General features: G+C 43.4%; 1 protein-coding gene across 2 annotated transcripts in view; it reads right to left on the reverse strand.

Annotated features, from left to right (window-relative positions):
• LOC111872835 (V-type proton ATPase 116 kDa subunit a) overlaps positions 1–12042 on the reverse strand; it is an 89181-nt gene extending 77139 nt beyond the window's left edge. For both annotated transcript variants that reach the window (XM_023867065.2, XM_023867045.2), the window contains exon 1: positions 11045–12042. The gene's annotated coding sequence lies outside the window, so the exon portion shown is untranslated. The remainder of the gene's footprint in view (positions 1–11044) is intronic.
• Between the last annotated feature and the right edge of the window lie 1636 nt (positions 12043–13678).

Here is a 13678-nt window from a genome sequence, read left to right on the forward strand (position 1 = left end):
ATCTAGACAATCGGCTCAAAGATGGCGGTAAGGTTGTCGTCAGCCTTACGCGCCGGCCGCGCTTTACTCCCCAGGAAAATTACTTAATTAATTCCTGGTACTCATTTCTGCTAGAGGCTGAGTCGACCCCAGGGCCAGAAGGATTAGGATTAGGCTGGAAGGATTAGGTGAATTGAAAAAAAAATCCAATGACCTCATCGGGACTTGAACCCGCGACCTTCCGGCTTGTAGCATAAGCCCCTCAACCAACTACGCTACCGCGCGCCCCTTCAATAAGGATAAATACAGCTAAAAAGTGTCATGCATATTCATTAATAATTAAGCATATTTTACGAGGCAATAAGTGAAATTGTTTGTGTAGCCGAGAGAACGCCTTAGTTTCACCCTAAATGTGTACAAAATTGCGACTGTACTGCCAAACTCTGGAAATCACCGACCTGATGTTGAAAGTGACTTGCGTTTCTTTCACAGACCTGAGAATGGCAGGCAAACTCAGATGTGAATTTGGATCATATATCCCTCATTATGTGGCATCATGAGAACTACACACGAGGGGACCACACCATGGATGCCGCAAAACGAAAATAACGCGGAGCGAAGAGAATGTTCACTCTCAAACACAATTTAGTGCGAACGCCGACATGAGGAAGCGTGGGGTGACTGGCATACGAACGGGTGCAGGGCGGCAGTTTCAATCGGTGAACAAGTACCTCACATCACAATATCACTACTACAGTGGAACAACAAACAAAACTCTTGCGATATGTAGCAGGCACAAAGTTTGAACTGAATTTATAATATTGGTTAATTTTCCCCATTTAATACAAGTTTAACGTCTAGTTTTCACTATATTTTAACATTTTAAAATTAAGATATAACTGTCAGTATGGAATAATCATACAACCACAATATGAATTAATATTGATTAATGAAGCAATTCAGAAGCTAAATATTATTCGTGTACGCCTGAAGATGACCCAAGAAAATGGTCGAAACTTGTAGCGTTACCATCAACAACGAATAAAAACAAATGTTGACAGAGTGGTGTTTATTTGTTTCTCCTTGACTACTTGTTGTGCGACTTTCCAAAATTATATGTTTGCGTTATTACATACGTGCCTACGTTGGATTGCACAAGGCCTGTTTGGCTGAAGTCTGTGTGTGTTTGGTCTGTCAGTTCTCTCAGTATGTTCCGTCACATGTTGAAGCTGATTAACATGCAGGAACCAGGAAGGGTAATTGACAGTTGACCCAAGTTATTTTGTGTCGTTTTATTTATTTGCTCTTCTGATGACTTAAACCTATTCCGTGGGGTGAAGTGTCCTAGAAGAGACATTGTTATTTGCATGAGAAAATTGTCCGTAAATTTGGTCATGTGCGCTCGAACAAATAGCAAATCGTCAAATCCTAATTGGATGTTCGCCCTTTTTCGTGTTTCAATTTGAACACTGCTGCGTTTTGGGACCTAAAGATCGAAACAACCCTCCCTTCATATAGCGATAATAATCAGTGTGGTACCCTATTGATGTGATAATGCCTTAACCCCTCAAACCAAATTTGTTACGATATATACCACCTGCCTTAAAATTTATAAGCTCTGCATACTGTCCACATGTAAAGCTATCCCTGTAACAGTCCATGGAGGCCCATAGAGTTGTGAGACGTCGAGGCTCCCACATTTTCTCTAGACAATCGACTCACAGCCCCTAACAGAAATAAGTACCAGGAATCTTCCTGGGGGTATAGGGCGGCCGGCGCGTAAGGCTGACAACCTCACCACGATCTGTGAGTCGACTGTCTAGTAAACGTGGTAGCCTCAACGTCCCACAACCCCATGGGCCTCCATTGCCTATCACAGGGCCAGCATTAATTTACCTGTTTGCATACATGTATTTCTATATTTCGCATTATTCTCAGAACAGTGATATTTCCTTAAACTGCATTAACTAAAGAAGCCGGTCTTTATTAAACCTGGTACGTATATCATGGCACCTGAGATCATCTCAACGGCGTACTTCGTAAATCCCCTCCCCCCCAATCAGTCTGTGTGCCTGTATGTGTACCTTCCTACCGTTACTAGGCAACAGCTCGGTAAATAGGTTTCTGCGGCAATGAAGAATTTCGGTGGCGTCGTTTACTATGAGGTCCGTGCCGTATCAAAAGAAAATAGGCGACGAGTTCTTCCCAGCACTCTCTTTCAATTCCCTTTGTTCTTCACAAACGTTTCTTTTTACTTTTGGGCGACGCAAGTAAACTGTTTGCTTTCCTTGTCAGGTATGGGGCCTTACGACCCGTTCTGATACTATCGTACTGGGTCCTATCTCTCTCGCTAACTTCCCGACAAATATTTTCGTTTAAGCATAGGTTTATATTCTGCCTCTTTCCTTGGGAACACATCATGCCTCTTCTGGGATGTGACGCCGTACATACCGGCAAAACTTTTCCGACATTTCAGAGGAACGTATGGCTTCTTGCCACCTGCTTTAACGCTGGTATTTTGCTCGGCTTATTCTTCGACCCTGAAGATGGAGGCGATGTTGTTCCGAAACGTCTGTTGACTTTTAATGGAATACACGGCGTTATATCCGAGAAGATAGTACTTTTCATAACAATCGTTGTGAGAATCGCAAATCCTACGTGTTTCTGCCTTGTTTTACATCTACCTCATGCTGGTTACGTTCTTAGTTTTAAACCATGAAGATGGGACAGTACGTTCCACCGAAACATCGGTGAAATTCTACCGGACTGTGCTCGTATAACGTCAGTACTCAGAAGATGGTCACCGATAGGGTAACCTAATATCCAACTGTGCTCCGTCTGGTGCTCCTGTAAAGCGTTTACTCGTACAAGTCTCCTCTATACACGAGTACGTTGAAACCGAGACTCTCCACAGCCGTGACTACAGAAAGTACCGTTGTGTCTCATGCTTTGTGATACTCTCGCCGTCAACACAACAAATATTTCAAAATAAACCAAACTTACTGCTTACATTGGTTTTATTTAATAACTGCTACATGTTTCGGTCCAAATTTTGGACCATCCTCAGGCAGTTTCATTAAATAGTCTCACGTTATTGAACTATCCTAATAAAAAAGGTAAAGATATCCCTGTAACAGGCCATGGATGCCCACAGGGTTGTGAGAAGTCAAGGCTCCCACATCTTCCAGACAATTGGCTCACAGATGGCGGTGAGGTTGTCAGTCTTACGCGCCAAACTCCTTCCCCCCCCCCCGGCAGATTCCTGGTACTCGTTTCTGTCAGAGGCTGAGTCGACCCCAGGCCCATACAGCGGCTGGAAGGATTAGGTCAATTAAAAAAATCCAATGACTTTATCGGGAATCGAACCCACAACCTTCCGGCTTGTAACATAGTGCCTCACTCATACTACGTATGGATCCATATTACTGTCAATCAATATAATCATCATAATAGATGTAATTACGAGTCTCACTAAAGCTGTAAAATTGTAAATAACATGAGGCGTATTTAATGAAACTGCCTGAGGATGGTCCGAAATATGGACCGAAACATGTAACAGTTATTAAATAAAACCAATGTAACCAATTAGATTGGTTTATTTTCAAACATTTGTTATGTTGATGGCCGGAGCATCAGAAATTCATAAATCCCTCCCGTCAGTTTGTGTACGTGTATCCACTTATAGTTGCTTGCCAACAATTCGGTAAAAACGTTACCGCTGCAACGAATACACATGCAATAATAGAAGAATTTTTGGATGCGTCGTTTCATACAAGGTCCGTGTCGTACCAAAGGCAAGTTCAATTCAGAAGCGGTGGGGGAGCGAGGTCGACTATTTCCACCGTAGCCCTGCGAGCCTTAGGAGGCGACGGAAAGGGAACCCAGTGCCTGGGGGTATAACCGGGAACCGTGTTCCTAGGGGATATAAATATGGAGCCTTGGCCCTCCAGTTTGGGAGAGTCTCAAATCTGAGACAGTAAAATGTGGTCATGAGTCCCGCAGGACTCGGACATGAGAATGACTGCGCTGGCGAGAACCAGCAGCAGTTGTAAACGAAAGACCCATCCTCTCGTCAGAGAGGATGTTACCTAAGAACTATAACCGCAAGTGTTCAGCCGGAAAATAAAATTATTGGTCGTGAGTCTCAAGGGGCTTGACTCAAAGACGAACTGATTGACGGTAAACCGCCAGTCGTATAGTAATAGTGACACTGACCAAGGCAAGTAGGCGATCAGTTCTTCTCAGAACCTATTTCTTTTGTAAGACGCTATTTCCACTCACCTCCAGCTAGTGCCGAGGTCAATATGTGGATCTATACATCTTCTCCCCCCCATGCGCCTTCATGGCGTAGTGCTTAATTAGTTAAGCACAGGGACAACTTTAGCTTAGACGCTATTTCCTTTGAAGTCGATATTTAATGGCCTCGCAGACCTGACCTATGCCGTATTTGTGGCGAACCCTCGCTGCAGTTTCCTTTACAATGTACAGGGTGTAAATAAATATGTTACAACGCTCTGCGGTAGACAGATGGGTTCAATCTGATCATACTTTGTTAATATACCCATGCCCGGAAAAGCTTCCTTTTGGCACTAAGGGCCTCAAAAGTTTCCGAGAGGATGCATACGATTTAGGGGATGTTACTGTTGTTTTCCATTATAAAAGTTGCTCAAAATGGCCGCCGGCAACTTCATTGCATGTTCTGCACCGCCTGGCTAAACTCTTTGAAAGATTCCCGGCATTTCTCGGATGGTTCCAGCTGCTACTGCAATTTTTGCCACAAGATCATGTTGTCTCCACTGGGGTCTCGTACACCAGGATTTGCATGTACACCCAGAGAAAGAAACCACATTTCACGATGGACTTCCAAAGGCACCACTTCCAGCAACTCGGGTAAGGTCTCTTGGAGATGTTAGGTAAATGTCACCAGTAAGCCACAGAGGTAAGAGGTAAGAGGTAAGGGCGTCCTCCTTCACATTTCAGAGACCCCAACGCGTAAACAAAGCGTTTCCGGACATGGGTGTACTAAAAAATAATATGAAATTGAACCCATCTATCTACCACAGGGCGTTGTAACATATATTTATTTACACTCTGTGTATATTCTTCGTTCCCAGAAATTTTTAACTGATGCTTTCGCATCTACCTAAATTCTGTAAAAAAATAATGTTCCAACCGTAACGAAAATCGAAGTATAAAATCCGGAATGATTAATGTTGGAGCTATGTTTAGAAGCAGGGCAAATGAAAGGAACCAGATAAATCATTTGTGTATAATATTGACGCATCTGAGAGTGCGAAATGTTTTATGGCGGTGCGCTGAAGCGAAACAATCAGTGCATGGTTCGAAAGCAGGGATCTGTATCCGTTTAACTTGCTTGTACACAAATAGTTTGAGGTCTTCGCCTTCGCGTTCTGCTTACACAGCGTGTGGCTGATGTCAGGATGACGATTATTTCACGAACAGGACTGTTCGGGACTATTATCCTATCCCCTGACGTTTATGCGCGTTCGCTTTCTGTTCTGCCAAGCGAATCGTTGGATGGTACGTTAAGGTACGTCCGCCTTACCTTTGCACGATCACGCAAATACCGTCGAGCGCTGTGGCGCTATAGTGCTGTGGTGGATCCTATCACTACTGGTTCGTATTCAGAGAGACTAGGGTTCGGCCTCTGGCCACTACAGCTAGAGTTTCTAGTCTTCTTAATGCAAATGCATTGGCGAATATTTCAGAACCTTTTTGCCTTCTTGTCTCCTGTCGACAAACAAAATTATTGTTTTGCCTATAGTTTGGTATAATTGGAATGGGTTTAAGAGGATGGGAAAGGCATGTAGCACGCATTGTGAAGAAGAGGAATGAATGTACGGTTTTCGTGTGAAAACCGGATGGAAAAAGACAATTAAAAAGACCTAGATGTAGGTGGGAGGACATTATAAAAATCGGATGGGCTGGTATGGACTGTATTAATCTGACTCAGGATAGGGGCAAATGGAGGGTTATTGCGAACGCAGTAATGAACCATCGGGTTCCATAAAATGTTGGGAAATTCTTGAGTGGTTGAACAACTTGTAGCTTCTCAGCGCCATGGAGTTAATTGATATCTCGTACACGGAATGAAGGACAAAATCATAACACAATGAGAGCCAACAAATCCTTTTGAAAATGTCGCGAAGTTCACATGTTTGGGACTCAAAGTATGGTTTGCGTCGAAGAAAAAATTTAGAAGAGATTAAATTAAGGGAATGCCTGTTCCCACCAAGTTTCAAAACTTTGTGTCCCCGTCTAACACAAAAACAACACCAAGATTAAACTATATAAAAGCATATTTTCGCACTTTAGTCTCTTTATGGGAACAAGAACAGACTGGTGATATCTGAGAAAAGGGTGTGGAAGAGAATCTCTGGATGCAAGAGACAGGAACTAAAAGGTGGGCCGGAGAAAACTGAGTAATGAGAAAGCAGCTTCGAAATTTGTGCTCTCGCCAAATGATGAAATTGAAGATGAAGATTTAAGGTTCTCTTGGCAGTGGTCATTACAAGATCATTTTTTTGTGGGAGGGGAGGAGATATAAGGGCATGTAGTCACTAAAAGTCACCGACGTTTCGGAGAAAAATTTTGCCTCCATATTCTGGGTTCACGAATGAGTTAAGCAAGAAACCTGCATAAAACAGGCAGTTACATCCCAGCACAGTCTTGCAATTATAAATCCGTTCCGCGGAACAAAAACAAAAGTGTAAATTGAAGCGTCTTATTAATTTAATTTGATCTTGGCATAGACAGCATTATTGTACATCGTATATTGTATTCTCAATAGTGTCGGTTACCTCATGGGCCTCTAAAAATATGACGAAAAACAGGAGGGATAGGAAAAATCATTGGTCTTGTATACTGCACCTTCTATGTGATAAATTAGAGACTACAAAGTAACTACAAGGGTTTCGCCGCGCCATAGCTCAAGCGGTTAGTCGCTGGCTTCCCACCGCGGCGGCCCGTGTTCGATCCCGGGGTCTGGTCAAGTGGGATTTTTGGTGGACAAAGTGGCGCTGGGGCAGGTTTTCTCCGAGTACTTCGGTTTCCCCTGCCAGTCTTCATTCCACCAAATTCTCCATCATCATAATCACCAGGGGCAGGCTACAATAGGCCAATTAGTGGCCGCAGTACCGAGTGGACCCAGTTGGACTCCACCCCCCACTAAGCGAATTCAAAAAAAGAAACTACAAGGATTGGATGAAAAGTAGTGGCAACACTGCTGTAACATGGAAAAGTCCCGTCAGATCGCACTAGCGCCGTCTGTAGCTGATAGCAGAAATTCAGTTGAAGTAGTGCAGCGAGTATATTCTACTGCCAACCTACTTCAGGTACTTAAACACCGGAGGGAAGTTCAAATATAACACAGACCTTCTCTTAGGTAAGGTTGCCTACACAGGGCACTCGGTAACGTAGTTGGTTGAGGCACTATGCTACAAGCCGGAAGGCCACGGGTTCGATTCCCAATTAGGTCCTTAGATTTTTCAATTGACTTAATCCTTCCAGCCGCATTATGACCCTGGGGTCGACTCGACCTCCAACAGAAATGAGTACCAGGAATCTTCCTGAGGGATAAGGGGACGCCGGCCGGCGCGTAAGGCTGACCTTACCGCCATCTGTGAGACGATTGTCTAGAAAATGTGAGAGCCTTGACGTCTCATAGCTATGTCCCTCAATACTTTTCGCTCGCAGATAGCAGGCGTTTTATCAGATATTGATAACATCCACTTTCCCAGTGCATATGTCTGACTGTCTAATTAATGTCCAATAAAATATGATTTTGCTTTTCCATGAAAGTACATGTATATGTGATTTTAATTGGTCTTTTAATCTATAAAAACGTTTATTACAGCTACTACATATGCAAAGTGTGGAAATTCAGAAAATACGCCGATTGCAAAATGAAGAAAGGAAACATGTCCCCGTTTCAGTACTTTTTAATACATACGATTAATACATACGTATATTCCATTTTCGAAGCAACCGAGTCAGTTATAAGGCACACGAAATTCCAAAGAAACTTACGGAAAGAAATACCAACCATAACAATTATACGAGTTTATGTAATTCTAAAAATGTAGGTTTCAAGAAGCTTTTCCTAATTAAGCATTCTTCACGAAAATGACGACGGCTGACGACGGAGAGATGAGATCCACCTACCGGCAAAATTAGTTAACAACCTGCAACTTCTCCCATACTACGCGTCCTCACATTGCACAAGCCAGTATTCTTCTCAGTCACTATCGTGGCTTGGCAACCTCAAATCTCACAATGTAGCACTTAATCTTAGGAGGTAAAAAAGTAAAGCTATCCCTGTAACAGGCCGTGAAGGCCCATAGGGTTGTGAGACGTCGAGGGTCCCACATTTTCTAGACAATCGGCTGACAGATGGTAGTAAGTTTGTCAGCTTTACGCGCCGGCCGCGCTTTACTACCCAGGAAAATTATTTAATTAATTCCTGGTACTCATTTCTGTTAGAAGCTGAGTCGACCCCAGAGCCATAGTGAGGCCGGAAGGATTAGGTCAATTGAAAACATTCCAATGACCTCATCGGAACTTGAACCCGCGACCTTCCGACTTGTAGCATAGTGCCTCAACCAACTACGATACCGTGTGCCCAATCTAAGGAGATAACTTCCAGTTATACAGGTGTCTCTGAATATGACGTCACGGAAATTTTGGGAGAGCCCGCCTATCCAAACAGCATCATTACGGGACGTTCTTACATAAGGCTGGGTTTTAAGGTCACTTCGTGGAATGTCGAACAAAAATCAAACATGCCCACTAAGATACAAGTAAGGTAAATTTATCATTGTACTTAACTAAGCACCATGCCATGAAGACGTATAGGGGTCTGGAGGTATAGCTCCACCATTCTTGACCTCGGCACTATATGGAGACAAATGGTTAGCTTCACGCCCCGGCCACTGCACCCCCGGGGAAATAGCCCCTTGTACCCACTGGATAGGAGGCTGGGTGGTTGTCAGAGCCGGGCTAGCCGCTGCGGAGTAGAGAAAAATCTCTTTCCGCTTTCGGGAATCGAACCCCGGCCGTCCATCCTGGAGCCCGTTATTACACCGACTGTGCTATTGGAAGGAAAATAATGCAAGGGGTCAAGGATGGCAGAGCTATAACTCCGCTCCCCCGTACGTTTTAATGGCGTAGTGCTTAATTAGTTACGAACAGGGATAACTTTACCATTACATTACGAAGGGGTCACTGCATTATGCGAATGCCAGCTGGGGGTACAAATCGAGATATCGAAAGACAGGAACACTTACATGTCTTACATTTGTTCGGCACTCGAAAAATCTCTAATTACTCGAGACACACTTTAAGCTTTCCCCTTTGGGACTACTACTGAAATCTGTGAACGTTATGATTTTGTGGGCTCCTTTCCTTAGTTCACTTCTTTTGAAGAAAAAATAAAAGTAGGCTTATGAGATCGCCATGCTCTTTGTGTGTCTGTGTATCCCCCCAAAACAACTTTTGAATGCCGGAACCAATTTTTATGACACTGGAATTTATATCATGGCACCTGAGCCCATCTCAACGGCGTATTTCATAAATCCCTCCCATCAGTCTGTCTCTCTATGTGTAAAAAAAAGGTAAAAAGTAAAGCTATCCCTGTAAGAGGCCGTGAAGGCCCATCAGGTTGTGAGACGTCGAGGCTCCCATATTGTCTACACAATCGGCTCGCAGATGGCGGTAAGTTTGTCAGTCTTACGCGCCGACCTCCCTTTACCCCTTTACCCTTTACCCCAGGAATATTCCTGGTACTAATTTATGTTAGAAGCGAGTCGACCCCACGGCCATAGCGCGGCTGGAAGAATTTGGTAAACTGAAAAAAAAATCACCTCAACGGAAGTCGAACCCGCGACCTTCCGGCCTGTACCGCGTGCCCCCATGTGTATCACCCCAACAGCTGCTAGGCAATGGCTAGGTGCAAAACGTGTTCGCGGCAACGAATAAACACGCACCAATAGAATTACCGTTGAACGCTTCGTTTCCACGCGGTTCATGTCGTATCAAATGAAGGGAGGCGATTAGTTCTTCCCAGAACTTCTTGCTTCTTGTGGTTTATTTTAGACCACTTTCAATACCTAGACTATATACATCTGGGGATTATTCGGGGCACGGTCCCACGAGCATCCATCAACGAACACCAGACAGGTCTAACGCACAACCAACGACAGGAACAACAAAATTCCGCCCACACCACAGTTCTGAACAGCAACAGGAGGGCACTGATTTTAATTTTAATTAAAATTAATTAATTTCAATCATAATTTTATCTAATTTTATGCCACAACTGACACAAATTTCAACTCTATTGACAGCAGTCAGAGCGCACCGAACTGCGTATCGAATGGACATGATACTGAAGAGTTATATCTTTTGCTGTTGAAACCAGCAGGTGGCGAGCACAGCTCTTGGCATATGCTTCTACCCTGAAGATGGAAACGACGTGTTCCTCCGACGAGTCAGTTGACTTTCATCAGATTATAAGGCGTTCTATCCAAGCATATAGAACTCTTCATAACCACAGCTGTGAGAAACCTCAAATCCTACACACCTGATGATGGTTGCATGACGATCATATCATGCTGCACACCAATACAGTGCCAACAAGCGTAAAGTGGTAGAGCGAATTATTAAATACAAATCATACAGTGTTTCGTTTGAAAGAACGAAATATGAAGGTCCACTCTTCTTTCTAATGAGCCCAAGAGAATAGGGTCCTTTCTCTTTCTAACAGGTAAAGCTGAGTAGATTCCTTCCTCTTCGTAACACACCTAATCGAATCGAATCCTTCTTTTCTTACATCTGACAACGGAAAGGCATCCAGTTTCAAAAACGTTGTGCATACATACTCCCAAGACTAAATAAGAGTCGTATAACAATGTTAACTCGTTTTAGATTAAATTCTTTGTTCTTACGAAATACTATCCATACAGTATTTGTCATTTGTTATGTTTCCAGAAATTCAGTAAACTTCATCACGAGGAGAGGACAATATTCTGTTACGAACAACACTTACCTTACTGACGCAGCGCTCTGAAATCTTGATATCGTTCCAGCGCTGCTGGTAAGACACTGATAACAAGATCACTTTCTTCTGCTTGCTTTTCTTGCCTAGGCCTAATTGTCACACGGGACACAAAACACAGCGAAAGAACGCCTACATGAAGTATAGCAATACACAAACACTGAACACGGTGTTATGGAGTAGAGTGCAACCAGTATTTTAGTTTCCAAGAAATTTACTTGCTTTCATGTTTAGACTGTGACGAAGCTAAGGTGAAAATAAAATCACAAACGACCCCTCCACTGCTACCAAATTCATACATTCAAACGTAGATACCCCTACCACCTCTTCTACCTTTGAAGTGTTCACTGTGTACTTTTTATTCCGAGTTACTTAATAAGGTGATAACAAAACAATACATCACAATTTGTATAATCCTGTCGATTTATTTTGTCCTTTAAACTTCATGATAAACAATTCACACGCAAAATAACTGATAACACTGAAGAAGTCCACGAGACTAGCAACACAGGTGTTACATTCTGTGCGATTAACGTAAAAAAAGATCCATTCACATAAAAAATGTTGATCACCTCTCGTAGATAAGTGAAACGTATCGAACTGCCATTATTCTCACTACATAATGACCCTCTTTAACTGAACGTTAGGTTAGAGAGAAGTCATCCGTTGCATTGTGTTTCAAAGTCTATAAGACTGGGTTGATAAAGCTTGAATGCTATTCACAGCTGGCAGGGTCCGCGCTCAACTGCGATCATACCTCCCTCCTGTCTCCCGCTAACGAAACAAAAAAAGCACAGGACATTCAGCTGAACTGGGCTGACGCTAGCTGCTGTCTGCAGTTCGCTGGATCGGCCAGACAAACTCCTTGTTTGAAACTTACAGAACCCGCAGTCCCCAAGGATATACACGCTTGTGCTGGAATAACAAGTGGCCAATAGACTGTGTAAGTAAATTGGTATCCCATACAGTGTCCTTGATGTGAGTACAGTCAAAGGCCACGTTTGGTATGCAAGACACTGCAAGTCTGAACCACTTATGCAGCAGGCAGGGTGGGGGATGACCAGACACTTGCCCCTACTCCCCCTTCTTGGCATAGCGGAGCAACGAAAATCAAAGCTGAAAAAACAATTAAATGCACGGAATATTAAGTGTTTTAGCTTACTTTCCTTATTTAAAAAATGCAAGGAGGCTTATGAGACCACCTTGCTGTCTGTGTGTCTGTGTGTCACCCTAGTGCATCCGCCCCATTCGTTTTCTATGCGGTCTGTGTGGTACCAAAGGAAAGTAGGGGGTTAGTTCTCCCCAGAACTTTATGTTTTAATTATTCTTCTAACCTAAATATTCAGGGCCACCAGTAAGAATACTCTTCAACGGTTTCTGCATAAGCCTGTAAGCAAATTCTTCGGTGCCCCCACCCTTCCTTTTAAGAATCCTGGTGGGGCCCGTGTTAAAAGAGTCTGATCGCCTTCCTCATTGAGCAGTGTTATGACTGGGGTGCATGAGAACTGAGTACTAAGGATAATGTAAAACCCTAAGGCGCGGAACTAACAAGAGACTGGAGAAAACTGCGTAATGAATTTACCTCATCAAATATTATTTGTTTTTCAATGGCTCTTCCAGCCCATTCAGGGCCCAGACCTCTTATTCTTTCTTTTTATTGCTAGTGGGGTGGGACTAAGTACCTTGTACTGCAGCCACTTCTGGCCTATTGTACCAGCCCCAGATGATAGGTGAGGGGTGATTGTGGAACAATTGGTGGAATGAAGATTGGCAGGGGAAACCGAAGTACTCGGAGAAAACCTGCCCCAGCGCCACTTTGTCCACCACAAATCCCACTTGACCAGACCCGGTATCGAACCCGGGCCGCCGTGGTGGGAAGCCAGCGACTAATCGCTTGAGCGATTGAGCTTGGCGCGGCCTTACCTCTTATTCAGTTCCGTAATCATTTTTCACAGACGGTAGGACGCATACACACACTAAATATCCATGCCATGAGCAGGATTCGAACCCACGATCCCAGCGCCCGAGCGAGTGAAGACAGTTCATGCCTTAGACCGCGCGGCTACTGTGACCGGCCATCAAATATTAGGATGATTAAATGGAAGAGAATCAGGTGGACGGCGCATGTAGCATGCGTGGAATAAATTACATAGAAAGTTTCGGCATAAAAGAGGCTACTAGGAATACATATGCGTAGATGGGAGGATAATATTAGAATAGATCTTCATGAAGTACAATGGGAGGGTGAGGACAGGATTAATCTCGCTGTGGATAAGGACCATTGGTGGGCTTTTGTGAACACGGTAATGAATTTTTGGATTCCGTAAAATGCAGTAAATCTTTTGAATAGCTTAGCAACTATTAGTTTCCCAAAAAGACTTCATTTAATTTCGTTAATTAGCTGTTTTGTGATTAATTGGTCATTTCTTTATTTACCAATAGTTCTTCAGTGTTAATAATTAAAAATCCATCTTTTCTCACAGAATGACAGAAATGTGATCCAATAATGAGAGAATGAAAGTGCTGCAAAGCAAAATGGAGCTCATTTCATACACTTACGTACTCAGTTTCTCCTTAACGTCAATGCACAACCGTTACTCACCTGTTATATCGGTGACCTAAAGA

The sequence above is a fragment of the Cryptotermes secundus genome, unplaced genomic scaffold, assembly GCF_002891405.2.
Source record: "Cryptotermes secundus unplaced genomic scaffold, Csec_1.0 scaffold1021, whole genome shotgun sequence".
Classification (NCBI taxonomy): Eukaryota; Metazoa; Arthropoda; class Insecta; order Blattodea; family Kalotermitidae; genus Cryptotermes; species Cryptotermes secundus.